Raw genomic sequence first — 27,838 nt, forward strand, 5'->3', positions numbered from 1 at the left:
GACGGGCCCCATGCTGTATTTCGTAAATCCCCCTCCCCCACTTCGGGGAAAGCCCAGAAAAGAAGTCTGTCTAACTTGTAACTTCCGAAGAAAAAAATAGGCATCTCTGACCTGTCAAATAAATGAAACTGGGGTAGGAATCGGGCACGGGAGGGACGGCCTGGTGTACAAGTTCAGTTTCTCGGGGTCTCCAGGAAGGAGTGGAGAGTGGCCAGTGGGAGCAGCTGCATTGTCAATGAGAAGGTCAACCCGGGGTCCCCTGCCCCCTGGGGCAGACCAGGGCATCCTCCTTCCAACCGATGGAGGCCGAGTCGGAAAGCAGCGTGGGGACCTGTGTGGGTAGGTTTCTAGGGGAGCCCGGATACCCGGGGCTTCTCCCTCCAGGCCGCTCTGCGGCCTCTGTTCCCACGAGAAACTCCCAGGCCGAGGCGGTGGGGCTAGTGGGGGAATGCAGCAGCCGCCTGCCCGGCACGCTCACCCCAGTACCTTCTTTGGTCCTCCACATCCACTCTTGCCACCCACGGCCCCCCCCTCCACAAGCGCTGGTGGCCCACGGCGTTGTGTTCCCCACCTCCGGGGCCAGCCAGGGACCCTGGGCCACGCTGGGCTGGCCCCGCTTCTCCCCGCTGTGGTCTCCCCGCTGCACCAGCCTGGGCTGGGAAGAAGGGGCCCTTTGGTTGGGGCGTGCGGGTTGTGCGGGTGTGTGTGGGGGCAGCTTATGAAGTGGGAGAAACGTCCTAGTGCCAGAGAGTGCATGGGCCCCGGGGGAGGAGGAGAGCCTGCCCTCTGTACAGTTCTGCAGGCTGTTCCGGGGGTGGGGGTGCGGGGACAGCGGGAAAGGCATTTGTCGTTTTCACATTACACATGTTCAGTTAATGGAGGAGGGAGCCAAGGCGCCGGGAGCTTGGCTCAGCCGGGCTCCTCGGGACTGGGGAGTGAGCCAGCTCCTTTCCTCCTGGGCTGAGCCGGCTGGTAGGACAAGGGCCCTCCTGGCCAAGGCTAGTGCGTGTTCTGCTTGGGGAACGCAGCACAGTAACCGCTTTCTGCAAGAAGCCATGACTCCTTGTAGGATTTGTAAGGTAAAAGTGATGCCGGGAGCAGGTAAAATGCTATTTGTGAGATTTGAAATAACCACCCCCCGCAATTACTGTCTTAAAACTACGGAGCATCTCTAAGGAAAGGAGGCCGCAGTCTGGAAGCCAGCCTGCCTCCAGGGGCCGAAATTGCCGCGGTGTTCGGTGTTCGTATCCAGGTTCTGCCTTTCGGACAAGTCATTCAGCCGCTCCGACTCTCATCTCCCCTAACTGTAAAATGGGGGCAGGGTAGTGTCTGTCTCCCAGGGTTGGGAAGGACAGACACCAAAGACACTAAGTGACATAGGTTGACCCCTGGCATTCAGCAATCCTGTAACAAGGCTGCTATTTTTTCATATTGTTATGATATATATTGTGCCAGATCTAGTACTTTAAGATTTATATGTGTTAGCTCATTTTACCTTTCAAGAACCCTGAGATGGGTGATTTTTTCCCCACCGTTTTCCAAATGAGGAAATTAAGGTTCAGAAAGGTGACATACTTTCATGACATACAGCTTGAAAGAAATAAAGCTGGTGCATATTTGCCCAGGTGAGTTTTTATGGTAATTGGGACGCTTTCCACCAATACCAGTTGTCCTGAGAGAAATATTCAGAGAAGCTGTTATGTTCATTTCAAGCGAAACACGCAATGGCTCTTAATACACCTTGCCCTTAGGAATCAGACTTCTAGTGTGAGCGCCCTGTGCCTTCTCACCTGTCCTGTGCCCCACCCCCATCACTGTCGTTCCTGGAAGGTCTCCTCTGTCCCATTGGAGTGAGATGAGCCTGCCAGGGGGAGCAGGATGAGCCCCTGCCTTCCACCCCCCCTCTAGTGTCCCATTTATCTAGAACATTCTAACATAGAACAGAAGTGAGCAGCATCAGTTCACCCTGAGAGATGATCTAGTTATACACTGCCGTGTGTGTCTCTTTGTCCATGACTTGGCCTCAGGGGTCTTAGAAATGGGATATTTAATTTTTAAATGATATCTGCATTTGTCTGGAGAGGGACCCGTGACCAGTAACAGGGAGGGAATTGGGGTGTGTCCTCACGAGCTCCGGGTGCAAAGCCACGGCGAGTGGGGTGTGCAGGGGATGAGCTGGACGGCCGTTTCCAGCTTGGTCCAGGGCAGGCCCAAGGGGGCAAAAGAAGGCTGCTTCCCTGTCCACGTCTCCGGAGACGCCTGTGACGGTGTTGGTATTGGCCCAGCCCAAAGGAAATAATGAAACTCTACAGGTATTGGCCCAGCCCAAACGTAATAATAAAACTCTGCAGCAACTGGGGAAATGTCAGACTGGTCTAAGCATCGTCTACCCACCTTCCTTCCACATTTACCAGTTGGCTGAGGGGCTCAAACCTTCATTGTCATCTGGCTGAGTCGGGGGGTATGGGGGGCTGTGGTGTCACGGCGCAGAAGGTGCTTGTGCTTCGAGAGTTGTCCTTTGCTGGACTGTGGGTCTTGTTTCCTACAGTGGGAATTTGTGTAGTGGTTGGGAAAGTCGCATGCATGTTCAGGTGTAGTGGGCCAGGCCTAAGCCAGGTCACCTTGCCTGAGTGGCCTGGGTCCTTACAACTTTATCCTTGAAGGTGTGTTCTACCCATTTTACTGTTGAGCAGACTGAGGCAGACAGAACACACGAAGGACCAGGACGGGACTCGGGTAATCTGCTGGGGCTTTTCCGTAATCCAGGCTGCCCTCCCCGGAACCCAGGCTTTTCTTTTTGGTGGTGAAATCAGCTCTGTATGAAAGTGCAGTAAAACGACTGCGGGAAGTGAATGCGCTGGTCCGCGGGGGTACAGGGATTAATCGGCCACAAAGTGCCAGACACACACTAACAAAGAGCAGTGGTGATCATCGTAACCCCCAGCATTGGTCTGGTGCATTCCCCTGCACAGAACCCTTCCGTGCACATCTCAGGCGCTGAGAGCATTCTCATTTTGCAGATGGGAATTGAGGCTCCGAGAGCCTAAATGATTTGCCCGGGGCACAGTGCGTGGTAGAGCAGGCCCTCTTACCCCCACCCAGACGCGAGCCGCCTCTTTCCCACCTCTTCTGGTGGTGGTGAGGTGGGTCCCGGCTCATGGCTGAAAATCGGGGGAGTGCATATGTAGAGAAATGCAGATTCCTGGGTTCTGAATGGGCTTCAGGGGAGCTGTTCTGGCAGTTCTTAGCAATCAGCTGTGAGTATTGTGTGTGTGGGGTGTGTGTGTGTGTGTGAAAAAAAAATGGCTTTACAAAGAGCATCCACAGAAAGTAGACTTCAATTACAGTTCTTTGAGCAAGTTGTGTTCCACGACTTTCTTAGTGAAGGCTCTAACCCTCTTTGGAAGAATGGCGTTTTAACGTGTATATTTGCTGCAGATGCCTCTTTCCTTTTTTTGTGAGGGGGCTGTTTGGGTGCCAGGAGGTAGGAGTTACAGAAAGCTTAATTGTCCTGACTTGTATGAGGTTTAAATTGATTCAAATGAAATAGCTCAGGCACCTGGATGCCATACAAAGATCCCTTCCTGTGCTGACCTTCTGTGACCCAAATTCACTCTGCTTTGCTCCTTGCACACCTCAACATTTGCCTCCTTAAATGGAGTAAAGGCGTGCAGTGCAAACCTCCCCCTTGGTGGAAATGGCGTTCCGACCAGGGCAGCGTAGGGTGGCACGGTGTGGCTGGAGAACAGCTAAACCTCATTGGTATAGGGGTCCCTCCTGATGGGCCCCCAAGCTTGCCCAGTGACCTGGGAGAGGCCCCTTAAGCTCTTTTGTCAGGTTCCTTCCTCACCTGCAAGCTGGATTTGGGTGGAGGATTAGAGAGAAGAATATAAAGAACCCAGCAGAGTGTCTGACACATTCATTATTGTGTGTTTTGAAAAACACCTTCAAATTGTCGGGATAATGCCCTGCGTAAGTAGATTGGAATTAGGAATTAAGGCATGCGCCTTGTTTTTAATTGTTGTTGGTTTAGGAGCTTAGGCATGACCACAGGACCCAAGCCTTAATGAAATTAAACGTGACTGCCATGGATTTAAGACAAGGAGGCATCTGATAAGGCATAATAGGTTGCATTCTCCCTAAGAGGTTTAGGTCAAGGGGATTTAGAGTGAAGGAGAAACTTTGGAATGGATTTGGATTCGATTTCCCGGGTTTATAAAATGACCTTAGGTTTTGCAAAAGTAAACCGAAAATAAAACGCAGGAGCCGGCGCAGAGCCGGTGAAAAGTTCTAGGAGAAATGAACCCCGCTGATCCTTTGGCTTGTTGAGGCCTTGCTTATTGGGGGAAGGGGGTACCTCAGAGGCCTGGCGCTAGAGCCATTTAAGATCATGGAAGGCCTGTTTGTCGTGGGCTGGTTTAAAATCCAGGGAAAATAAGAAGCCATTGTCCTTTGCTGTCCAAACGACCCACTGAACAAGCAGGGTGCGTTATGGCATGCAGCGGTATTTTCAAGTGGGTCTGTAGCTTTTGGACTCCGCAGCCCTCATTTGTTCTCCAGTGTCCAGCGCTGGGAAGCATCAGGGAAGAGATCTTAAGAATTCCTCTCCCAGCCCTTCCCCCTTTCCTTAGGATTTCTTTCCATTTATACCTTCTGTTTTCCTAATGTTGAGGTCCTTGAGAGTCTGGTGGCCTATTCGAGCAGCCAGATTTAATTGAGTGAACTACACTTTGCTGTTTACACATCCCTTCCCTTTACCTGAGCTAATTTGCCGAAGCTGTAATTAGTGAGATAACTTTTAGCCAGAATGGACAGCGTTTAAAAGTGTCCGTATCATTTCCTCAGTGATTTACCAAGGGTGTAGCACCAAGCCCAGGAAACACTTGAGCTCTGCTGCGGCATCAGCCACGATGACCCTGGAGAAGGCCACCGCCACGGGGGAGACACATCAGCTCGCCCAGCTCCTCCAAGAGCGCGCCCTTCCCCCAGCTATTTGCTCCCAGCTCTCGGACGCTAACACACAGAAACTTGTTTAAAGTTGGGTGGGGATGGAGGGGGCCGACACATCTTAAAAATCTGAGTTCATCAGAGAACAGACCTGTGGTGTCCAGCTGTGGCCACAGGTGCTTGGGGTCCTAGGCAGGCTGCAGAGGGGGGACTGGAGTGGCCGCCGGGTGGCCCAGGGAACTGACAGACCCGCAGAGGCGTTCCTCCATGAGCAGGGCTCTGCGGTTTCAGAGGTGCACGCCAGCCAGCTAGAGGGGTGGAGGGCTCCCTGCACCGGCAGCCCTGGGCTGGCACAGTCCCCCGGTGATCAAGCCCGCTTGAATCACACCCCCAGAAATTCCTGCCATCACCCGGCAAGTGACACCTCTTTCCAGATGCAGGATGGCTAATCCTCCTTTAAAAATCCTCCAAATGCTAAGGCTGGGGCTAGAGAAATGAAAGCGCCCTTCTCTAAGAAGCAGGGAGGCCCACGCATTTAGAAAGCTGCCCTCCCCGAGAGGGAGACGCACGGTCTCTGCAGCCGGAACCCCAGCTGGTGGTTTCATCTGAAGATGTTCCGATGAGGGCCAGATGGTGGGCCAGCAGGGCTGTGCGTGTCGAACGTTGTTTTGTATTTGAGGAATAAATATTTAAATCTTCAACCACGTGAACCACTTTCTACTGCAGCGGGCAGGGATGGAAAGTTGTGTGTTGATTCCAGCCCCCCTGTCCTAAGTGTAACCCCAGAATGCACGACCGGTGCCGCACTCGAGACCTTCAAAGCGGTAGTGCTCCCCACCGCGGGCGCCAGGCGCCGGCCGCGGTGGCCCCTCATCTGTTTCATGCTTGTGGAAGCTGTTTTCGTCTCGTGTCTGCTGTTGCTTCGAGAGGACGCGCGGCATGGATGGGTTGAAACGCAGACCACATCCCTTTGTCCCTGGGTGGATGAACTCTTGGTTTTTTTTTTGTTTTTTTTTTTTTTGCCTGTGTGGTAACTGGTCGGGGGTACAAATGTGAGTGGATGAAAAGTTAACCCTTTTCTTGACTGCAATTAAAGCTCTGGAAAGATTGGCGGTCTCTCTGATTTGTTTCTCTCTCTATGGAAGCTGTCCTTGTGTCGTTTTATTTTTTTTTAAAAGAGGGTTTATGATTTTCTATGATGCCCTAAGTGTTAAGGAAAAAATAAGGTCTCTTACGGCTGTTCAGGGGGTTAGTTTCATAATCGTTTTCCTGGGCCAGCCCCTGTCGGATGCCCTCTACAGCCCTGGGAAGCAGGGTGGACGGGGTGGCCTTCTCCTCGCTACATCGTGAGAGCGTTTTCTCTGTGGGTGGCTTGGTTCTGCCTCTTCTTTAACCCCGGCCATGCCCCTTTGAGGCTGGCATCATTGTTGCTGTTTTGCAGAAGGTGAAATGACTTGTCCAACCAAGTTGGGTTGACTCTTGGACTCCGAGTTCAGTGCTCTTTCAACACTGCCAGACTTCCTCCCTTAACAAAGACCAGCCGAAAGTTCTAGGTTCGAATCCCTGCCCAGTCCTGGCCAGCAATGTGACCTTTGAACCCCAGCCCCATCACTTCCAAAACAGGGCTGGGGTGGGGGCGTTATAGCCAGCTCATGAACCTCACGGGGTGGTTAGAGTCTAACAGTAGAATTTCCTGTAACACGGTGAAAATTACCTGGGGTGTGCCAATAAAAATGGTTGATCACAATAAATATATTAACCCATTAAAAATAGTCATAGGCACATAATCAAAGGAAGTATTTATTGGAGACTTTCAAAAAGAATGATGATGACAATAATAATAACCGATAATTACCCAATCCGTCCACAGATATTAAAAGGGCTCCTAGTCCGTGCCAGCTGCAGCCCCTGCCCTCATGGAGTGTTATGTTCTCTTGGGGGAGACGTTCAGGCAGTGATGAGGCTCTGATGTAAGCCACACCTGGTGAGGAGGTAGAGGGTGATGGGGCACTTTACAGTCTCGTCTAAGGTCTGAATGTGAGGGGCTCATCCCAAGTAATCCTCCAAAGCAAGGGTTGGCTTACTAGAGCCCTCAGGCTAATCGGGAACACTGTTTTTGTAAATAAAGTGGCTGGAACCACACCCGTTCATCTCTGTGTTGTGTGGTTGCTTTCCTGCTGCACTGTAGAGTTGAATAGTTACAGTAGAGACTCTGTGGGCCACACAGCTGAAATTACTGTTTGACCCTTCTCAGAAAAAGTTCGCTCGATATAAAGTTTAGAACCTAACAGAAATAGAAGCTATTTCTACTAAGTGTTGGAGGCAGGATTTAAACCTGTTTGCCTAATGTCTTTCCAGAGGCCAGTGCTAGGCCCAGGCTCAGAGGGGCTGGGGGATGGAAGGTGAGATAAAGGGCAAGATATGAAAGAACACATGGTGGCTGATCCCAAAGGAGCTTTCCATTTCAGTGACACACTATGTGCATGCAAGAAGTACTTTCAGAATGTAAACCTGTGCTAAATTACATTTCATTAACTAGGAGATCAACAGGGAAGGCACTCAACATCAAAAATCAAGTTAAAACAACGGGATACCTCTACACACCTCTTAGAAAGGCTGACATCTAAAATACTGACGACACCAAATGCTGGTGAGGACATGGAGCAATAGGAACTCCTGCCCTGCTGGAGGGAAGGCAAAACGGTACAGCCACTTGGGAAGACATTTTGGCAGTTTCTTATAAGTATGAACGTAGGCTCACCATATGATCCAGCAATTGCACTTCTAGATATTTACCCAAATGAGTTGAAAATTTAACGTCCACGCTGAAACCTTCCCGTGAATGTTTATAGCAGCTTTCGTCATAATGGCTCAATCTTGGAAGCCACCTTCTGGAGGAGAATGGCTGAACCATGGCACATCCGTACAATGGAATATTGTTCAGTGATAAAAAGAAATGAGCTGTCAAGCTACGAAAAAAAAAAACATGGAGGAGCCTTAAATGCGTAAAGCTAAGTGAAAGAGACCTGTCAGAAGTGGCCACATCCTACTGGGCGAGTCCAGCAATCAGACATCCTAGAAAAGATGAGAGTGAAAAGATCAGTGGCCGCCATGGGTGCAGAGGGCAGCTGGGGAGAGGTGAGTAGATGCAGCCTAGTGGAATTTTAGGGCAGTGTGAAACTATTTGATACTTCATTGGTGGACACATGGCATTACGTGTTTGTCAGGACTCAGGGCACTACATGCTATGGACTTCAGCTACTAGAAATGTGTTAAGATTGCTACATCAAATGTAAGCAATGTACCACCACCCAAAAAAACAGCAGGAGGTGGCCCCAGTCCAGGCAGGCTCCCAGAGGCAGTAGGAGTTACAGGGGTTAGAATTTAGCCAGGTAGAGCAGAGGCATGGAGACCACCCTAAGCAACCCGGAGAGGAGACCACCTGGCCTCAGCGCACGTTTCCTGGTACGATCTGGGGCCCCTCTGTGCGCCCCACACTTGCCAAGCCCTTTTGTTGTGCCAGACCTGTGCCAAGTTGGGTCATAACCATGGAGAGAGCAGTGTCCATCCTCAGGCTTCTGAATTAGGTTGGTCCCAAGGCTCAATTCCTGGGGCTGGGGGAACCTCCTGAAATGTTGTGGCTGTGCGGAGAGGGGGTCAGGGGAGGCTTCTGGCAGTAGCTCATTGGAGCTGGGTGGGTGGGGCATGTGGTGATGGGCGGGGGGAGGGTGGAGAGTCCTTCTGCAAGAGGAACAGCCTGAGCGAGGGCTCAGAGTGGGGAGGCTGTGACAGGAGACCCTCAAAGGGTCCCATTTGGCTGGTCAGAGACTGGAAAGAGTGGAAGAGTGGTGGGAAGCTGGGGACTGCATGGTGGAGGTGCTTAGTTAGCGATTGTATTAGTCAGCCAAAGGGGTGCTGATGCAAACCACCAGAAAGTGGTTGGTTTTTATAAAGGGTATTTATTTGGGGTAGGAGCTTACAGATACCAGGCCATAGAGCATAAGTTACTTCCCTCACCAACATCTGTTTTCACATGTTGGAGCAAAATGGCAGCCGATATCGGTGAGGGTTCAGGCTTCCTGGGCTCCTCTGGGCTCAGCTCCCCTGTTTTCTCCACAAAGTCAGCTGCAGACTATCAGGTAAATGGCTCTGTCTCTCTCCCTGGGGTTTCTGCCATGTCTAAGGTGCTGTCTCTATTCCTCTGTGTTCTTCTCCTGGCTCAGGTCCTCTCTTACCTGGGCTTGCCTCTCTTTCCTCTGTGATCTTACTTCCTGGGGTTCCAGTTTAAGACATCAGCGTCAAACTCCAACATCGAAACTCCAACATCGAAAATCCCCCAACTCTGTCCTTTGCCATGCCTTTTATGTGTGAGTCCCCACCCACCAAGGGGCGGGGACTCAATGCCCTAATGACAGGACCCAATCCAAGCCCTAATCATAACTTCAGCAGGTCCAGGTACAGACCAGATTACAAACATAATCCAAAATCTATTTTTGGAATTCATAACCATATCAAACTGCTACAGTGATTTAAGCCAACTCTTTATTTGAAAATAATCCAACCTACAGATAAATGGAAAGAATAGCACAAGGAACACTTGTGCCCCTTGCTGACGTTTTGCCATCTTTGTACTGATCCTCCACTGCCCTCTTCCCTCGCCTCTCCTTTCCTTTCTTTCTCTCAACACACACACACACTCTCACATTTTTTGGCTGAACCATTTGAAAGTAAGTTGCAGATATGAAACTTGACCCCTAAGTGTTTCCTAAGAATAAGGACTTTTTCCCTTATACACGCAATGTCATTATTACACCTAGGAAATGAACATGAACTCAGTAATTGCATACATGCACTACATATTCAAACTTCCCCAGTCATACTTGAGAATGTCTTTCGCTTCTCCCCCTAACCCAGGATCCAAGCACGGTTTGCACATTTCATCTGGCTGTTGTGCTGTTGGGTTGGTTGAGCTCCTGCAGCCCCGGGGGCCTCAGGGGCAAAGGTGGGGACGAGATTGTGTGGCTGTGAAGCAGAGGCGCCAGTGCAGATGGGGAGTGGGAGTTAGAGCTGGTGGACCTGGGTTTTCCATCCTCGCTCTACCCCCGCAGACCCCCGCAGATGAAAATGGGAACACCTGGGAGGGTTATATTAGGGACGGTCCGTGAGAGCCTCTCTAACTGCAGAGCATCATCCGACACTGAGCTCCCACTGCAAGCAGGGCGGGGAGGCCTGCGGTGGGCAGAGGATTCAGAGAAGCTTTCCTGGCAGGGGTGGGGAATTCTTGAGGGTTGGGGCCGGCAGGGAGGATGGCATGTGAAGGATGAAGGCCGTGGGGGACGCAGCGAGGAGCTTCAGCGAGAGAAGATCCCAAACCCTCACTTTGCTTGAAGGAACAGCTGGGACCTAAAGCTGAACAGACATACGTGATGGCCCCACGGCTCCGAGTTCTGGGCTGGTGAGCAAGTGGGCGAGCACCGGTGGCCCGGCCAGACCCAGCAAGAAGGGCAGGGCCAGCTAATTCAGCGTCTTGTCCCCAGACAGCTCTCGGCAGCGTTCAGAGGAGAGAAAAACATATAGCCCAGCCCGGCAGCAGGGCCTTCTATATATTTATATGTATGTATGTATGTATACTGGAAGGGGTTTTTTAAAATGCAGTGATTTGTGACCTGGTAACTGGGTTCACCAAAGATGCCGTAGCTCTTGGGCCCTGACACGTCAAGCTTCCCCCACTGCCTCTCCCCCTGCCGGGTCCCACGTCCCTCCCCAGCCTTAGACAAAGCCTTCCCCGTGGGAAGCGGCCCAGGTGTGCAGTTTACACCACCTTCCAGTTCACACGACCTCTTCACAGCTATTAGCTTTCTGTCCCTATGGCAACCGGGGGATGTGGGCACCTTCGGGACTGTTCTTCCTATTTTACAGAGGAGGGGACTGGATCAGCGAGGACAAGCTGCTTTCCTAAGCTCAAATGGCCACAAGGGAGGAGTGGAAGAGCAGAAATCTTCCCTGCCCTGGAACTTTCCATTTATATCTGGGTCTGTCTGTGGTCAAGGAAGGAGCTGCTTTTCCCTGAAAATGGCAGTGTGTGTTGGTTTCCACATCAGGTGATGGCTCAAACACACACCCTCCTGGTGAACAGAGTCTGTAAACGCCCCTTCCTCCAGGCAGCCTTCTTGGATTACTCCAGTCCTTCTAAGGTGCCAGAACCTAAGAGAACAGGTCCCAGCCTGTTCTCTTGGGGTTCTGAGAAGTCTAAGAAACTTGCATATAGCATTCATACAGGTCCACATGGCCATGCTCTCCTTCCAAACTAAGACAAGCTTTGAGTCTGCCAGGCACCACGACATTCTGATGTCTCGAGAGGGTACGCCTGTCCCAAGTGCGTGTTGTCCATCACCCTCCGCCACCTCTGTGCAGGCTTCCATGCCCTTTCTGTAGACAGTCAGCCCTGTAAGATGAAATTCCCTGGAAACAGACAAACCGGGGAGGGGTGATATTAACTCACTGGGTGAGATTTATTTTTAAGCTGCTTCCTCCCGGGACAGGTAAGGACACGGGACAGGTAAGCTTTGGTTATGAAGATGGCGAGTATCTCTAAAGCCCTTTTGCAGCCCATGAGCGATTTCCTGCCTGTTCCTTTGGGAAAGCATTCCTTCCCTTGTCGCTCGCGGGCGCCCTGCCATGCTGTGAGTGATGGGGGTGATGGGGAGAGTGGGGAGGGGTGTGGGCCCAGTTGCCTGCCAGCCTCTAGCCTCGGAAGGCCCAGGAGGGGCGCGGCAAGCCGGGAGCGGCGGTCTCGCGGCCCCTGTGGGTCTTGCTGAGCGGCCTGACCTTCCTTCTGGATGCGGTGGTCGGGGCACAGCTGCTGCTGAGAGCACGCTCAGCCTGCCGGCCTGAGCTCCTGCTGCTCTGGGCGGCTGGGAGCCAAACTCTCCTCTGGAGGGGCCCCGGCTTCCGGGAAGGATACTGTGTCGTTACCACTTGAGGACTTTCCACCCAACGACTGTTTAACTTAGTTATCCATACCGGAGCTCAGCGGTGCGGAGGGAGGGGCTGCCTCCCTGAGTGCACAGCAGAACGAACTAGAGGGCATCCCTCCCGCCTGGCCCTGCCCTTCCTGGCAGCCTGGAGCTTGGCCCGCGGACCTGGGAAATGGGGCTGGTTTGCAGGGCATCTTCAGGTGTGCTCTGTGGTGGGGGGCTCCCGCGGCAGCAACTCCACCCACCCCCTTCTCTTCTTTTTTTTTTTTCTTTTAGATACCGGGGCTGGGTTTGAACCCAGGACCTTGTATGTGGGAAGCCGGCACTCAACCACAGAGCCACATCGGCTTCCTGAGCTGATTGTTTCATTGTTTCCATTTGTTGGCTCTCTGCTTTTATTTTTAGGAGGCGCCAGGGATGGCACTGCTTGAGCCACGTCTACTCCCCGCTTTCATTTCTGATGCTTGCAAGACTAGCTCTGAGTTAGGGCTAAGCACAGGGAAGGGGCCGAAGAGAAGGGGGCCGAAGAGAAGGGGGCTGGCCGTCGGGAGCTAGGCCTCTGCCCTTTTCTGGCTCTGAGCCTCGGCCGCGGTTTCCCCATCGGCTGTTGGGAATAGCGGGCTGCGCTGTCGTCCTCTCGGGCCTGGTGAGGGTCCCTGGAGGGTGGCTGTGAGCCCACTCCCGAGGGTCGGTGCCCCCTCGGCGTGAGGACTTTGGCCATGGCCTGGGCCCGTCCGCTGCAGCGCGGATGTTCTTTCCTCTGTGTTCTGGCCGCTCCTCGGCTGGGCTGCTTCGTGGCCCAGGTGTCAGCTCTGATTTACCCCTGGGTGGGCCCCTGGACCGTCCGCGACGTCTGGCCCCTGCCACGCGCGAGGTGCCCTCCTGACGGGGAGGCCTGGGCTCGCCCCATCTCCTGGGACGTTCCATGCTGCTGTTTGGGGAAGGCGCAGGGTCTCGGGGGCTCTTGGCCCGTTTTCCTCTCTCCTCGTCGTGGGCTGAATTGTGAAGGGGCCCTTGCTCGGCAGTAGGTTCTTTGCAGATGAAATTAGGTTGAGGAGCATCCTAGATTTGGGCTGGGCCCTAACTCCAGGAACTGCCCCAGAAGAGAAAGGAGAGGGAGATGTGCGCACACTGGGAGGGAGGGCATGTGGGCACGGAGGCCGTCACCGCAGCTGGAACGGACCAGGGAGGGGTCTCCCCTGGAGACTTTTAAAAAAAATTTTGAAGTATTTTAATGCACAAAAAGAACACCCCAGAAGCAGAACAGGCATTGACTTATTAATGATGAGGCACTGTATAAAGGAGACCCCCCCCCCTTAGTAAATAGGACTAGAGTGTAACTAGACATGAACGGAGGTGAGCACTTTAGGATTAAGTGCAAGCCCTGAAGTTGTGTACAACTTTCATCTATGGCTTATTATCTCACTGCAGCAATATTTTCATAATGATGTCTGTGACATTTATACTCTTGGTAAGATGCTTTTCACTCAACAGTGGGCCCTGTTGATAACTTGTTCTCAGACCCCCAGAATAAATTTGTTAATTTATTCTCCGGAGAGAATAAATTTCTGTTTTTTTAAGCCACCCAGTATATGGTCATTTGTTGTGGAGGCCCTAGGAAACTAATACGCCTCCTTTCCCCCAAAATTGTGTCCCCCAAATCTTCCTCATTTTATGACTCTTCCACATTCCATTTAACTTTAGGATCCATAAGAAGGCAACAAGGAAAACTGTGATCACTTTTTTGACGCTAGGAAACTTTCATTATTTTCCTTCTGGAAACAATACAGGATGACATTTAGATCATCCAGTGGCCCGAACATTTAAACCCTTAACAACTCCGAGTCGAGTGGGTGACCTTCGAGAGGAAGGAACAGCCAACATCGAGGCAGATTGGGCATGTCTCCGACTTCCTGCCTCTGTGCCTCCATCCGTGCTGTTCCCTCTCTCCAGAATGGCACTTTTCCCTGTGGTGCTGCCTTCTGGAATCCTGCCAGGCTTCCAGGGGCTCCTCGGGAGGCAGCATGGTGAGGAGGGACATGAACACTGGCCTGGAACTCAGGGGCTCGGTGCCTGCTCCTAGCTCTGGCTTATCAGCCCCGTGTGAGCTCGAGAGACACTCTTCCCCTCTCTGGGCCTCAGTTTCCCTGCCTGTAAGTCTGAGTCCATCCAACAGGAGTTTATCAAGCACCCACTAGTTAGACAGTGAGGCATAAAGAGAACTGGGTACACAGTAACAACTTCCCATCTTAAGACATTGTGAAATATTTGTGGAACGAATGAACGAGTGAGTGAATAAGGGAATAAGTGCCTCTCGCCCCCTGCGTGCCCCTGTCCTCTTCTCTGGCCCCTGCCTGTGTGAGGTGCTAGGGTTTTTGTGCTCAGGTCTGTCTCTCCCTCCGCTTGGCTACTACCGAGGAATCCCCAACCGCAGATGGGCAGAAGGCAGCTGGGAGGCCCGCGGAGGATGGCTTTGTGCTGTGCGCGTGAGATCCTGTGAGATTCACCTTCCTTGGTCACCAGGAGCCCTAAGGCCGTCACGGTAACCCTGCGGAGACCCTGAATTTCCAGTGCGATAAAATCCTATCCCTGCATTTAATAAGGTGGATAGTAAATGTGGGGGATGGAGGAGCTGATGGGAACGCATTAGAGTGTGAAGGGGTAGTCTAGGGAGATTAGAACTGAAAGGAAGTTAGAGGAAAATCCAGGAACTGTGTAACAGTGATTTCGGTGGTGGGTGAGGATTATGGCTGACGGTGGAAACACGAGAATGTTCCTCTATCACAAGGCGTTAAGAATATGTAGATACATGGAAGGATACAACTAACGTAACAGGTAGACCATTGTTAACAGTAATACTGTAACATTTTTAAAGCAGTGGCAAAGAAGATACTATATGAATGCTAAGGGTTAATAATGGGGTATATATGGAGATATAAGATTTCTCCTTTTGGAGTAATGAAAACGTCCTGAAATGGACTGAGCTGATGACAGCACAACTCTGGGAGAAGCTGAGAGCCATGAGTGTACAACTGAGATGAACTGTATTACACAAGGCAGGGGACCATTTAACACAGTGAGTCCCACGGTGAATGATGGACTATGGTTAACAGTTCAAATATGAGAACGGTCTCATGAACTATCACAAATGTATAATACTAATACGTGGTGTTAATAATAGGATGCTTTGTGGGAAGAATACACCAAATACAAGCTATGGACTATAGCTAGCAGTAATATTATGACAGTGTTCTTTTATCGATTGTAACAAATGTGTCACAACAATGTAAAGTGTTGTTGGTGGGGTAATGTGTGGGAATCCTGTATGGTATGCATGATTGTCTTGTAAACTCACAACTTCTTAAATAAAAAAAAAATCGTATCACTATAAACCCCAGGGAACTACCTCATGGAATTTGGTTGCATCAACTCCAATATGTAGCCATCCTGCCACTTTTAGGAATTTGAACACATCTTCTTTTACCAGGAGATAGGAGTTGGCATCCTACTGGCTTTGGAGTTGGGCGGACTCAGTTCTCATTCTGGCAACACCAGGTACAAGCTTTGTGACCTTGGGGAAATCACCTAACCTTTCTGGGCTGCATTTTTTTAATCCAGAAAGCAATATTGGGTATCAGTTGCACAAATGAATTGGACATGAAGTCTACAAGAAGCAAGTCCTTTAAGAAACGGGAGCAAGTCCTTTTAGGAACTTGTTGTTGGGATGTTAATTGCTTTATGGTTTCACCTGCCCATTGATTTCCCATTAGGGGCTGAGTCATGGTAAGGGAAGGATGAGCTGCTGTCCGGAGTCTGAAAGGCGTCTCGGACTTGCTTGTCATCCTCAAAAGCCTGGAGTAGACATGTGGCCGCAGTGCTCGCCATCCAGTTATGCCAAAGGTCCTCCCATATGTACCCGTGAACCTCCAGAGGCCTGTCCCTTGGCATGCATGGGCAGGCTGCAAATGCCAGGGAGGCAGCAAGTGACAAAAGTGACTGGAGGGAAGCAGACTTGGCCCAATGGTTAGGGCATCCGTCTACCACATGGGAGGTCTGCGGTTCAAACCCCCCGGCCTCCTTGACCCGTGTGGAGCTGGCCCATGCACAGTGCTGATGCGCGCAAGGAGTGCCGTGCCACTCAGGGGTGTCCCCCGCGTAGGGGAGCCTCACGTGCAAGGAGTGCGCCCTGTAAGGAGAGCTGCCCAGTGCGAAAGAAAGTGCAGCCTGCCCAGGAATGGCGCCGCACACACAGAGAGCTGATACAAGATGATGCAACAAAAAGAAACACCGATTCCCAGTGCCTCTGATAAGGATAGAAGCAGTCACAGAAGAACACAGTGAATGGACACAGAGAGCAGACAACTGTGGGGGTAGGGTGGGGAAGGGGAGAGAAATAATAAAAAATAAATCTTAAAAAAAAAAAAAAAGTGACCGGAGACTCCCTTTGATTTGCCTCTCCAATGGAACTGGGATTTTGACAGCTCTGGTCCACCAAACGTTGGGTTTCTTAAGTCATGCTGGTCCGATAACCCCAGTTTTACTGACCAACCCTGTCCACCAGACCCTCCGCCAGGTGCAGGCTTCCCATTAGCATGTCCTGATCATGCTCCTGACCACAGCCACCACCTCCAGAGCCTCAGATCCTGAGCAGGAGGGTGCGAGATGTTTCACATTCAACACGGCCAAGCCCCCTTCCACTCCTGACCTGTGAGAGGAGATGATCATTTCTTCCTTTTGACCCAGGAGATGCCTGTGGCTCAGAGAGGAGAAGGTCTTCCAGGGAGGTACCCGTGGAACCTTCTATCCCCCCCCACGCATGACCTTGGCCACCCAACCTGGGCACCCCCACCATCCCTTTAGTTCTAAAGGAGGCCTGCGTCCCCCATCCCGCCACCTCCCCTGGCCAGAGGAACTGCATCTTCTTTTCAATAATCCAAAGCCAGCCCCGCGGAGACGTCCCTTGGAACGCACGGCCTTCTGGCCGCCTGCTCTTACGCTCAGCGCTTGGGGAAAAAGCCTTCCCCAGGCATAGCAACCATTTCCAGCTGAGCTGAGCTGAGGGCTTCCAAGTAGAGGGGTCATTTGGATACACACCAGCATCTTCTGGAGCAGAGGAGACGCCAGCCGGCCGGCTGGGGAGGGAGGGTGTGTCCCCTGGCAGAGGAGGGCGGCCGTGACCTCAAAGATGCGGCGTTCTTCCCAGGGCCCAGGGCTCTCTCGTCGCTGCTTCTGGAAGGCTGGATGCATCTGTCCTTTAGGAACAGCAGCTTGTTTCACTGCAAAGGGGACGTGAGCTGCCCAGCCGCGGCCTCCTGCGTGCTTTCCCCCAGGAGCGGTCGTGGCCAGGATGATAGGATGTTTGTGTTCTTGTTTAGGTCCTCGTTGGAAATGGACGAGTTCCAATCATTTTGACCCCATTCTGGTACATGGTGGAAGCTGCCCCTCTTTTTTGCCATCTTGAGAGCCTGGTCTGCATTTGGTCCAAATTATGTGCTGCCGACAAACGGCGGTAAAAGTGCTGCAGCGGGCAGCAGGCACTGGGCAGAGCTGAGCCGGGGCTGGGGTGGGGGGAGCTTGGCTCTGCCCTGCCGGCCCCACTCAAGCCTGTGACACCAGCGAGCCGTTCACTCTCTCGGAGACATGGGTGCCTCAGGTATGAAGCAGAGCTGGTAACTCTTGCCCCTTTGCTCCCTCCAGGGCCAGTTACGACAGCCTTGGAAAGCGTAAAAGCACCTTTTATTTTTTTCCCTTTTCCCTCAGAGAGGGAGGGTGAGTTGACTCTTGGAGTGACTTAGATGTGCAGTCACAGAATATGATGTTGATAACAGCCCCTATTTCTGCCTGTGGAATAGTGCCTTTAAGTATTCTTTTTATAGACCCCGGTGAAACATCTGTGAGGCCTAGTGGAAGCAATGTGAAAATGGTCTGCCTTTGGGGAAAAAAAAATCTGGCTCCTCCGCAGGTCGGAGGGTCTCTGTTTAATGCTGGATGGGACGGATGAAGCAGGTAGAGTGGGGGGGGGGGGCGCGCAGGCCGGGCCCGGCGGCTGGGCAAGGGGCAGCCGCGTGTCCGCCATCACCCGGGGACCAGCCGCGGCCCGCCCCACCCAGACGGTCCCGGCTTGGGGTCTCCCCGGAGGGCCCGAGCATGGGGAGTGGGCACTGTGGATGAGCAGGTGAGGCTAAGGCTGTGCCTGAGAAGACACGGAGACCTGCGGTCAGCAGGGCGAGGTGAAGCCACCAGCCGAAGGGCTTGGGAAGGGGGACAAGGGACACGGGATGCGGGGTGGCCCCGTTCCAGATGGTGCTGGGAGTGGGGAGAAGGGGGCAGCCAGGAGGGCGGGGCAGGCCTGCAGGTGAGGGGCTACGGGCCCACGGCAGAGCCTCGGATCCACGGGCCACTCCGCTCCTGTGGACGTGGAGTCCCGCGGGAACAGCAGTGTTTTCACCAACACTGGGGCGAAGGTTATTAGGAAATGTGGCCACTTCTGGACTTGATATTCGCTGTTACTGTTTGGCCCAGGGACCGACCACCTGTCCGTGAACCACCGTGGCCCCATGTCTTTCACCACGTCCTCTTCCTTTGCCTCTTTGCTGCTTCCTGCTGCTCGGCCCTGCAGCCCTCCTTGTCTCCTGCTTTCCCCTTCCTTCCCTCGGCCCCTTTGCCCTTTCCTGGCTGCTGGCAGTGCCAGGATGAGCAAGACAACTCTCATTCCCCTTGCCCTCCAGGACTCACCGCCGGCCAGGGGCAGAGGCAGAAGCCTTCCCGCCCCGGCAGCAACAGGCACCAGCGCGTGGCCAGAGCGGGCCCGGGGAGGCCCGGAAGGAGTGGAGCCTTCTCTTCCCTCGGGCTCGCCTCAGTTTCCACATCTGTGAAATGAGGCAGCTGCTAGGAGCTGCTCCAGGGGGTGCCGTGAGGATGAAGTGGGGTGCCACCTCAAAACAGAGACCCTGCAGGCCCAGCGCGGTCTGTGCCCGGCCAAGGCCCTTTCCAGGGGTGCACACAAAGGTTCTCGGTAGAGTTTTAAAGAGGCTGCAGCGAGGGTGGGCTGGGCAGACAAGAGAGGGCTGAATTAGTGGGACTCTAGCCAGACGTTGCTCAGTAAAAGGGACTGATGTCTGGCTTTTTGTCCTCTTGGAATGGCATTCCCAGTGTCCTCCTGGAGCCAAGATGCCAGCCGGTCAGCAAGCCGATGAAGCTGATATCCCGATTTTCCTTGAATTGGCGACAGCCTCCTTCACAGCTTAGTGTGCTCCCAGGATGGACATGCACAGCTCTGTGGTTCTCTTGTGAGGGGCCCCGGGCTTCGAAGACAGTGAATTGTGAATTTTAAAACAAAGTGGTGCGAGAGTTGAAGGGGAAAATATACATATATATCATTCAAACCCACCTTTGTTTATTTTCTTTCTTTTAGGATTACATAAACCATACCTGCCCCTGTGAAATTTTCACCCCTACAAAAGTGCATGGCAATTCCCCTGAATTGCTCCTCAATGTCTATCCTAAGAGATGTTCCATTGTTAGAAGTCCGGGAGTCCAGACATGCTCTTTCCCTCTTAAAATGCCCATCATCACCAGCTCCTCGTCCGGGCCACGGGCTGCTTAGCTTTCTGCAGTGAGGATGGACCTTCATTCTTTGACCCATTTCCTTACAGGCTAGGAAGTCATTTCCAGTTTTAAATGTTAGGGTGAACATCATTGTGAGGGATCCTCTCTGCCTCGCCCCTTTGCTGGAGTTCCTGGGGGCAGAATCTGGGGGTGTGGGCTTGCTGGCCGGGTGTGTTCCCTCACTAGTCTTCACCAGGCCGACAGTGCTGTGACATCTTGTCCCCTGACTGATAGAGAAGTTAAGCACCTTTTTTTTTCTTAACTGCTTGCTGGCATTTCTTCCCTCTTACCTCTTGTGACAGTTCCCTTACATACCCTTCCTTATTTTTCTATTGGATTGTTGGCCACACGCTGCCCCCACCATTTTTTGTTGTTTATTTTTTTACTGTCAGAGCTTTGAGTGTTTCTGGGGTATTAGCCCCATGTCTCTTAAATTTGTTACAAATATTTTCTCTCAAGCTGACGTGGGCATTTAACTTTGTTAAATTACCTTTTTTCTTTTGCTATACCAAACATTTGATTTTGATGGAGTGACATTCGTGAGTCTCTTTCCTGACGGCTTTTGAATCGTGTCTTGCCTAAAAGAGCCTGCTCCCCACCTAAGAGTATAACACAAGTTTTCTGTACTTTTTTTCTAGTCCTTTTAACATTTGATTTATTGCATGTAGGTCTTTAATCCATCTGGAAATAATTTTAGTATCTAGTGTGATGTAAGGGTTTAATTTTATATTTTTCAAGTTGATAACCAGTGGTTCCTATTCTATTGATTTTATGATCTATCATCCCCTTCCAGACCTGTAAAATATCATTAGCTCTGTCTGTGGCATCATGTTTGTCCATCTGACCATCTCTCCATCCATCATCCTTTTCTGCCTCCTTGGTTGTGTCTCATGGGGTCATTTGGCTGTTCTTGCCCCAGTACCATGTTGTATAAGCAAGTTTCATCTGCCTCCTAATGTCTGATGGGATAAGATCCTTTCCCATCCGTTATGTTTTTCCAAATTTTTCATGGCTAATTTTTTTCTAGAAATTGTTTTACAAATTGCAAAGAAAAAAAAATCTGTTGATATTGTGAATGGAATACTTGTGGTGGTTCAGAGCTATGTACTTAAACTTAAAACATGTTCTTAAACTTATTCCATTATAAGTAGGACTTTTTTTTTTTTTTTTTTTTTTTGAGTTAGGCCAGTAATTTGTTAAGGTAGGGAGGGAAGAGAAATGGGAGAAAATAAGAGTAAGTAGGACTTTTTGATGAGGTTACGCCAGTAAAGGTGTAGCCCACTTCAATCAGGATGAGTCTTAACCCTCCTGCTGGAGTCTTTTATAAGAAGAATGGAATTCAGACATGAGAGAGAGAGAAAGCCATAGGAAGCAAGAAGCCGAAGCTCAGCAGAACCCAGAAGAGAGGGCAGAGGCCACAAGTGGCCGCCATCTGCATTGCCATATGACAGAGGAGCTCAGGACTATGGCTTGCTGGTAGCTAGCCCCAGAATGCCAGTTTTTGAGAAGAAATCATTACCTCGATGATGCCTTCATTTGTACTTCTATCCTCAAAACTGTGGGACAATAAATTCCCATTGTTGAAGCTGATCCATTGAATAGTATTTGCTTTAGCAATGAGGAAACTAAAACAATACTTCATTTGTAGATTAATTTGTAGAGAATGTACATCTTTACAATTTTGCGTCTCAACATCCAGGAATATGGTGCTCTGGCTGTGTAACAAACCACCCCAAAACTCAGTGGCTTACGACATAATCATTAATTATCGTTCACAAGTCTGTGGGTTGGCTAGAGACTGACTGATTTGGGGTGGGCTCAACTGGGTGGTTCTACTTCAAGTTAAGGAGGGACCTGGCTGGGCTTAGTTCCTTTCTGATGTTGGGGCTCAGTTCTGCCCCCTTTGTATTCCTTTGGGGCAGCAGTTCTGGAGGAAGCTCCTCTCGTGACAATGGCAGAGACACAAGGCAAACAGAGAACTCTTAGGGCCTCCGCTCAGAATCAGTACTCTGTCACTTCTGTCCTTGTGCTATTGTCCAAAGCAAGTCACCTGGTTAAGCCCAGAATTAAAAGATGGGGGAATACACTCTACCCACTATGAGGCAAAGGTAAGTGAGTGGATTGAGTCACTGGAGCCAGTAATGCAACTTACTTTGTGTCTTTACGTTTAGTTAGTTCTTTTTTGTTTGTTAGTACAGTTTGATAATATTTTGCATATAGATTGTACAATGCTCAACAGTTTTATTCCTAGATATTTTACAGTTCTTATTCCTATTGTTAATGGGGTCTTTTTTACATTATGTATTAAAATTGCTTTTTATTGGCATACAGATAAATCATTACTTTTTGGTTATTTATATTGTATCTTATTAACTTACTGAACTCTCAGTGACTCATCTTGTTTTTCAGTTGATTTTGTTGATTTACTAAGTCGACAATATCATCTCCAAACCATGGCAATTTTGCCTTTTCTCTCATTTCTTTTGCTTACCTTATTGCATTCATTGGGTCCTCTGGAACAATGGTGAATATAATAATGGCGCTAGCAGGCATCCTTGTTTCCTTCTTTTAAAGGGATTGCTTCTGGGTCTTACTGATAAATATTATATTTGCTATTGGTTATTCCATTAAAAATAATGGCAGGGAGCAAATGCAGCTCAAGTGGTTGACTGCCTGCTTCCCATGTATGAGGTCCTGGGTTCATTCCCTGGTACTTCCTTAAAAAAAAATAATAATAATGGCAAACACATAAAGTGAAGAGAAATAGGCCTCCTTCTAGAACCAAAAAGTTAAATTTGAGAGTCCTTGTGGGGGAGGTATATCAGTGCATCGACAAATTATTAGTTTTTGTTCTTTTGGCTGCAAGTAACAGATATTAACTCATCTTTTTTTTTTTTTAGGAGATACCGGGGATTGAACCCGGGATCTTGTAATTCAAAGCAAACTCATCTACTTTCAGTTTTAGAAAAGATGGCTTTTATTACAAGGCTGAAGGGCATGAACATGCAAAGCTTGAGGGAGGGACTAAAGGTGCATCTCTCTCTCACCTCTGTCCCTCTCTGTGTCTCTTCTTCATTGCCATGTGCCAGTTGACCTGTGTCCTGTGCCCCAAGATACAGGACCAATGTAGTTACCCCCTTGCATGAACAAGTCTCTTTCTTTCTCAGTCTCTCATTAATCTTTCCATTTCTCCAGGACCCAATTCCAGATCCTAAGGGAAGTAACTCTGGTCACATCTTAGGTTCCCCCCACGGTCCAAAACATCTGTGGCCACAGATCACAGGGGTGCTTCTTCCTACAAGGCCAAGAGGGGACCCCCTCCTGGATCTAGACAGTGAAGGGGAGGCTGTTTTGAACTGGCAGACATTTCACAAGTGTCCCCTCTACACAGTGCCCCCAACTCGATGGCAGGAGCCCAATGGCAGGGCGAGAGACTTCAACTCAGGTCCTGGCTCACTCTTTCCCTCGGAACCATCAACAGTCTCTAGCCTCAGTTTCCCCATCTTCAACAATGGATTGACAGTCTATGCTGCTTCTTTGCAGGACTATGGGGAAAAAGCAATTATTGTTTAATGTGGAAGTATTTTTTAATCCCCGAATGATGCAATTGCATAATTGCTGTGATTTTTTCCCCTTCTGCTGTTTGCTTCTTCTTCCACATTCTTAAAAAGACATTTGAAGAAGTTGTTGATGTGGGAGGAGTGAGGGGTGTGGGAGTGGGGTATATGAGAACCTCTGATATTTTTTTAATGTGACATTTTGCATGATTTCTGTAACTTTTTAAAAAGATAATTAAAAAAAAGAAGAGTCATTTGTTTCATAATTATAAAAATACGCACAGGTTCATTGTAGGAAACAAAAAATTAGGGGTAGGGGTGGAAGTGGGTGTGGGGAACGGGGAGTTAGTGCTTAATAGCTCCAGAGTTTCTGTTTGGGGTCATGAAAAAGTTTTGGTAATGGATGTTGGTGATGGCAGCACAACGTTGTGAATGTAATTAACTCCACTGAACTATATACTTGAAAGTGGCTAAAATGGGAAGTTTTAGGTTGTTTATATGTTAACAGAATAAAGATCTTTAAAAAAAAAAAACCCATAGGACTACACAACACAAAAAATGAACTCTGGTATAAACTACGGAATATAGTTAATAACATAATTATAATAGCATTGATTTCATCAATTGCAGCAAAGGTATCACACTAATGCAAAATGCTAATAATAGGGAAAATGTGGTGTATTTGTTGGGATACATGGGAACTCTACTTTCTGAATAATTTTTTCTGTAAATCTAAAATTTTTTTAAAAAGTAGGAAAAATGTCATTACAAATAATAATATATTAATATTGGCTTAGTAATTGTGACAAATGTGCCATAACCAATATAAGATGTAATAATAGGGGATTTTGGTATTGAATGATGATGAAGGTAGCACGTTATGAACACGATTAACACCACTGAATTGTATACCTGAAAGTGGCTAAAATGGGAATGTTGTATCGTAATGTTACTATAATAAAAATTTGAAAAAAAATAAGGGAGCAGATGTGGGTCAAGTTGTTGAGTGCCCATTTCCCACGTGGAGGTTCCGGGTTTGAGCCGCGGTGCCTCCTAAAAACAAAAGCAAACAACAAGCAAACAAATGAAGAAATGAAGCAACCAATTGGAATCGATGTGGCTCAGTGGTTGAGAACTGACTCAAAGGAGTCCCAGGTTCAATCCCCAGCCCTGGTACCTAAAAAAAAAAATAATAATAATAATAAAAATAATAGTGCGGTTAGGTGTGAGGTATACAAGAACCCTGAGTTACCTTCACAATTTTTCTGTAAATCTAAAAACTATTCTGTATTAGTCATGGTTCTCTAGGAAAATAGAACCAACAGAAGGTATCTGTAAATAGTATGAGATTTGATAAAATTGTCTCATGTGGTTGTATTAGTCAGGGTTCTCTAGGGAACAGAATGGACAGGAGATATCTGTCAATAGTATGAGATTTTATGAGTCTCCCACGAGATCCTGGGGATGCACAAGTCCCGTTTCTGCAGGCAGGCTGCAAACCAGGAACTCTGATGATGATCCTTGATGAGTTCCCAGGAGACGCTGGCCTTTTGAAGTAGAGGTGGGAATTTTCTCTCTGAATGCTGAAATCACTTCCCCTTTAAGGCCTTCAAGTGATTGGATGAGATGTCACTCATTGCTGATGGCAGTTGATTGCTGATGTAACCAGCCATCTATGCAATCAACTCACTGATGACTAAAGTCCATGAAATCCCCTTGAATTACAATTAGCCCGGTGTTTGTTTGGCCAGGCAACTGGGCACCATTACCTGGCCGAGTTGACACATTAACTTAACTGTCACATATTCTAAAATGCAAAGTGTATTGAAGAGATGTCTGTCTGGGGAGTCGCCGTGGTTTCCTGCTTCAACAGTGCTTGAACGGAACCGGGCATCGGCCAGCCCCTCCCCACTGCCTTCCACGGCCACCTCGCCTCAGCCTCACGTCCCCGTGGCAGGTGTGCCAGAACGACAACCAGGACTCAGCGGCCGCCGTCAACCGCCAGATCAACTTGGAGCTCATGTCTTCCTGCTTTGACCGCGAGGATGTGGCTTTGAAGAACTTGGCCAAGTATTTTCTTCACCAATCTCATGAGGAGAGGGAACATGCTCAGAAACTAATGAAGCTGCAGAACCAACGAGGCAGCCGGTCTTCCTTCAGGATATCAAGAAACCAGAACGAGAGGACTGGGAGCGCCGGCTGAATGCAGCGGAGGGTGCATTATACTTGGAAAAAAGGGTGAGTCAGTCACTCCTGGAACTGCACAAACTGGCCACTGACAAAAACGAACCCCCCCATGTGACTTCATTGAGCCCCCTTACCTGAATGAGCAGGTGAAGTCCGTCAAAGAACAGGGTGACTATGTGACCGACTTGCACATATGGGGGCCCTGGAGTCTGGCTCCGCAGAGTGTGTCTGTGACCAGCCCCCTCTGGGAAGCAGTGATGATGCGCGCTAAGCCTTAGCCGGCTTCCCAGAGCCTCGGGGTGGCTTCCAAGGGCACCACCGCAGTGCGTGCGTCTTGGGTTTACCTTTTCAGTAAGGTGCATCTACATCCACCAAGGTCTTTCCCTGGTACCATTCCACAAATGAAGTAATTTGGTACCAGAAAAAATGTATTAAAAGTAAATAAAAATGAAAAGACCAACTGGAACCAAAAGAAGCAAATAAAACACCCATCATCCTGCTGTTAGCACAATGTCATATACTGGACCTAGCCTTTTTTTTTTTTTTTTTTACCTTTTCTATTTTCATTTAAAAACAAACAAACGAAAATAGAACCATTTTAAAGAGTTCTTGATCCCAAGTGTTTCCTCCTCTGGGGTTCGAGTGGGGGTGGCATTTGGAGGCAGAACCCGAAGGAACCCAACATTCTGAGGACGGACGTGAGGGAGAAGGAGAGGGCAAAATGAGGCTGTTGAAATCTCCCAGCTCTCCCCAGCTGGTGAGGCTTTCCTTCCTTTCTCCTTCCCAGTTCCCTTGAGGGACCGAGGAGCCACTGCTGGGAGGGGTTGGGGTGCCAGCCAGGGCCCAAAGGCCCCCTCCTCTCCTTGTATCTGATCAGTGCCCCCTGCCCCCCATCTGTGGGACAAAACTTGACCTGCCTCCCCTTCCACCCCAAGACTCGGTCATCTCATTATGACTTTCTCCCTTTTTGGCCTTCAAGACCGCCCACCATAGTTTAAAAAAAAATTACTTTTTTCTTTTAAAGATACATAAATCACACAAAATGCTACATTAAAAAATATAAGAGGTTCCCACATACCCCACTCCCCACACCCCCCACTCCCCCCACATGGACAACTTCTTTCATTAGTGTGGCACATTCATTGCATTTGATGAGTACATTTTGGAGCACTGCTGCACAACAAAGATTATAGTTTATATTGCAGTTTGCACTCCCTCCCAGTCCATTCAGTGGGTTATGGCAGGATATATATTGTCCTCATCTGTCCCTGCAATATCATTGAGGACAAGTCCAAATCCGGAAAATGCCCCCACATCACACCTCTTTTTACCTCTCCCTGCCCTCAGCAACTCCCGTGGCCACCGTCTCCATATCAGTGGTATGTGTATATGCGTATCTGAAGGAACACTCGCTAGTGGAAAGACCCAGCAAGAGGGTGAATTTGGGGCACCAGAGCTCCCCCTACTCCCCACCCCCGCTCACCCCCTACTGCGCTGAAGGCTGACTGACAGAGGCCACTGGGGGATTAGGCTGCTGGGACCCCAGGGAGTGGCCAGCCCTTAATTAGGGTGTTGCTTTTCCGAAAGGTGACAGGGAGTCACACCTGGTTAAAACCTGGGATCCTGCGCCAGCTGTCTGGGTTCAAGCTGGGACTCCGTGACCTTGGGCAGGTCATTTAGTCCCCAAACCTCAGATTCTCATCTGTGAAATGAGGATGATGAGGGGGGCAGCCTCAGGGAGAGGAGTGAGCCCTGTTTCAGAGTTTGCTCGTTTCCATGGTGTGAACGCTCCCATCTCAGCTGCTTTGGAGCTGACCTCACTGGGATTTGAGATGTGCAGTGGTACTCGATGGGGCAGGCTGCATGGACACAGCAGGCCCCTGCACAAGGGGTGTGTCCTGTAAAACTGAGGGGAGAAGAGGAGCTGGGCGCTCCCATCGGGGCTGCCCCGGGTTCGCCAGTACCCTTCCAATCCACCAGTGGGGGGGGGGGGGTGGGGGATGCTCAAAAAACACCCAACAGTGGCTAGGGGTCACGGAGGAATCTCCTTGGAGCTGGGGAGACGGGCAGACTCCCCTGCGCAGAATCAGGTCCTAGAGCCCCAGGGTCAGGCTTGTTCTTTTGTTCACCGCCAAGTTCACCTGGAGCAGTTTTCCTGGAATGCACTCTGCTGTGTGTGTTTGGGAAAGGGGCTGAGCCCTGGAGCTCTCGGGAGGACTGGGATTAGCACTCCGCTGAGCTCTCTGCCAAGCGTGGAATCGTGAACCAGACACTCACCCCGGGGCTGCCAGGCCGGGATTAGTAACGACCGCCCCGTGGGGCTGTGGGGAGGCGGAAGTGAGCCAGGGAGCAGCGGAGCGCGGAGCTCAGGGCGAGGGGCACGCGTTACACTGGGCAGCTCTTGCTGCGCCCAGTGTGTGTGTGTGTGTGTGTGTGTGTGCGCGTGTGTGCGTGCGCGCGCGCGCTCTTGCTGCGCCCAGTGTGTGTGTGCTTTTGCTGCGCCCAGTGTGTGTGTGCGCGTGCGCGCGCGCCCCGGGGGACTGGGGGCGGGGCTGGGAGCAG

At 50.2% G+C, this 27,838-nt stretch overlaps 1 pseudogene; it reads left to right on the top strand.

The window, feature by feature from the left end:
• The first annotated feature begins 21,629 nt into the window (after positions 1 to 21,629).
• On the top strand, positions 21,630 to 25,547 carry LOC101412171 (ferritin heavy chain pseudogene; annotated as a pseudogene).
• Positions 25,548 to 27,838: the final 2,291 nt, after the last annotated feature.

Source organism: Dasypus novemcinctus, chromosome 3, assembly GCF_030445035.2.
Source record: "Dasypus novemcinctus isolate mDasNov1 chromosome 3, mDasNov1.1.hap2, whole genome shotgun sequence".
Classification (NCBI taxonomy): domain Eukaryota; kingdom Metazoa; phylum Chordata; class Mammalia; order Cingulata; family Dasypodidae; genus Dasypus; species Dasypus novemcinctus.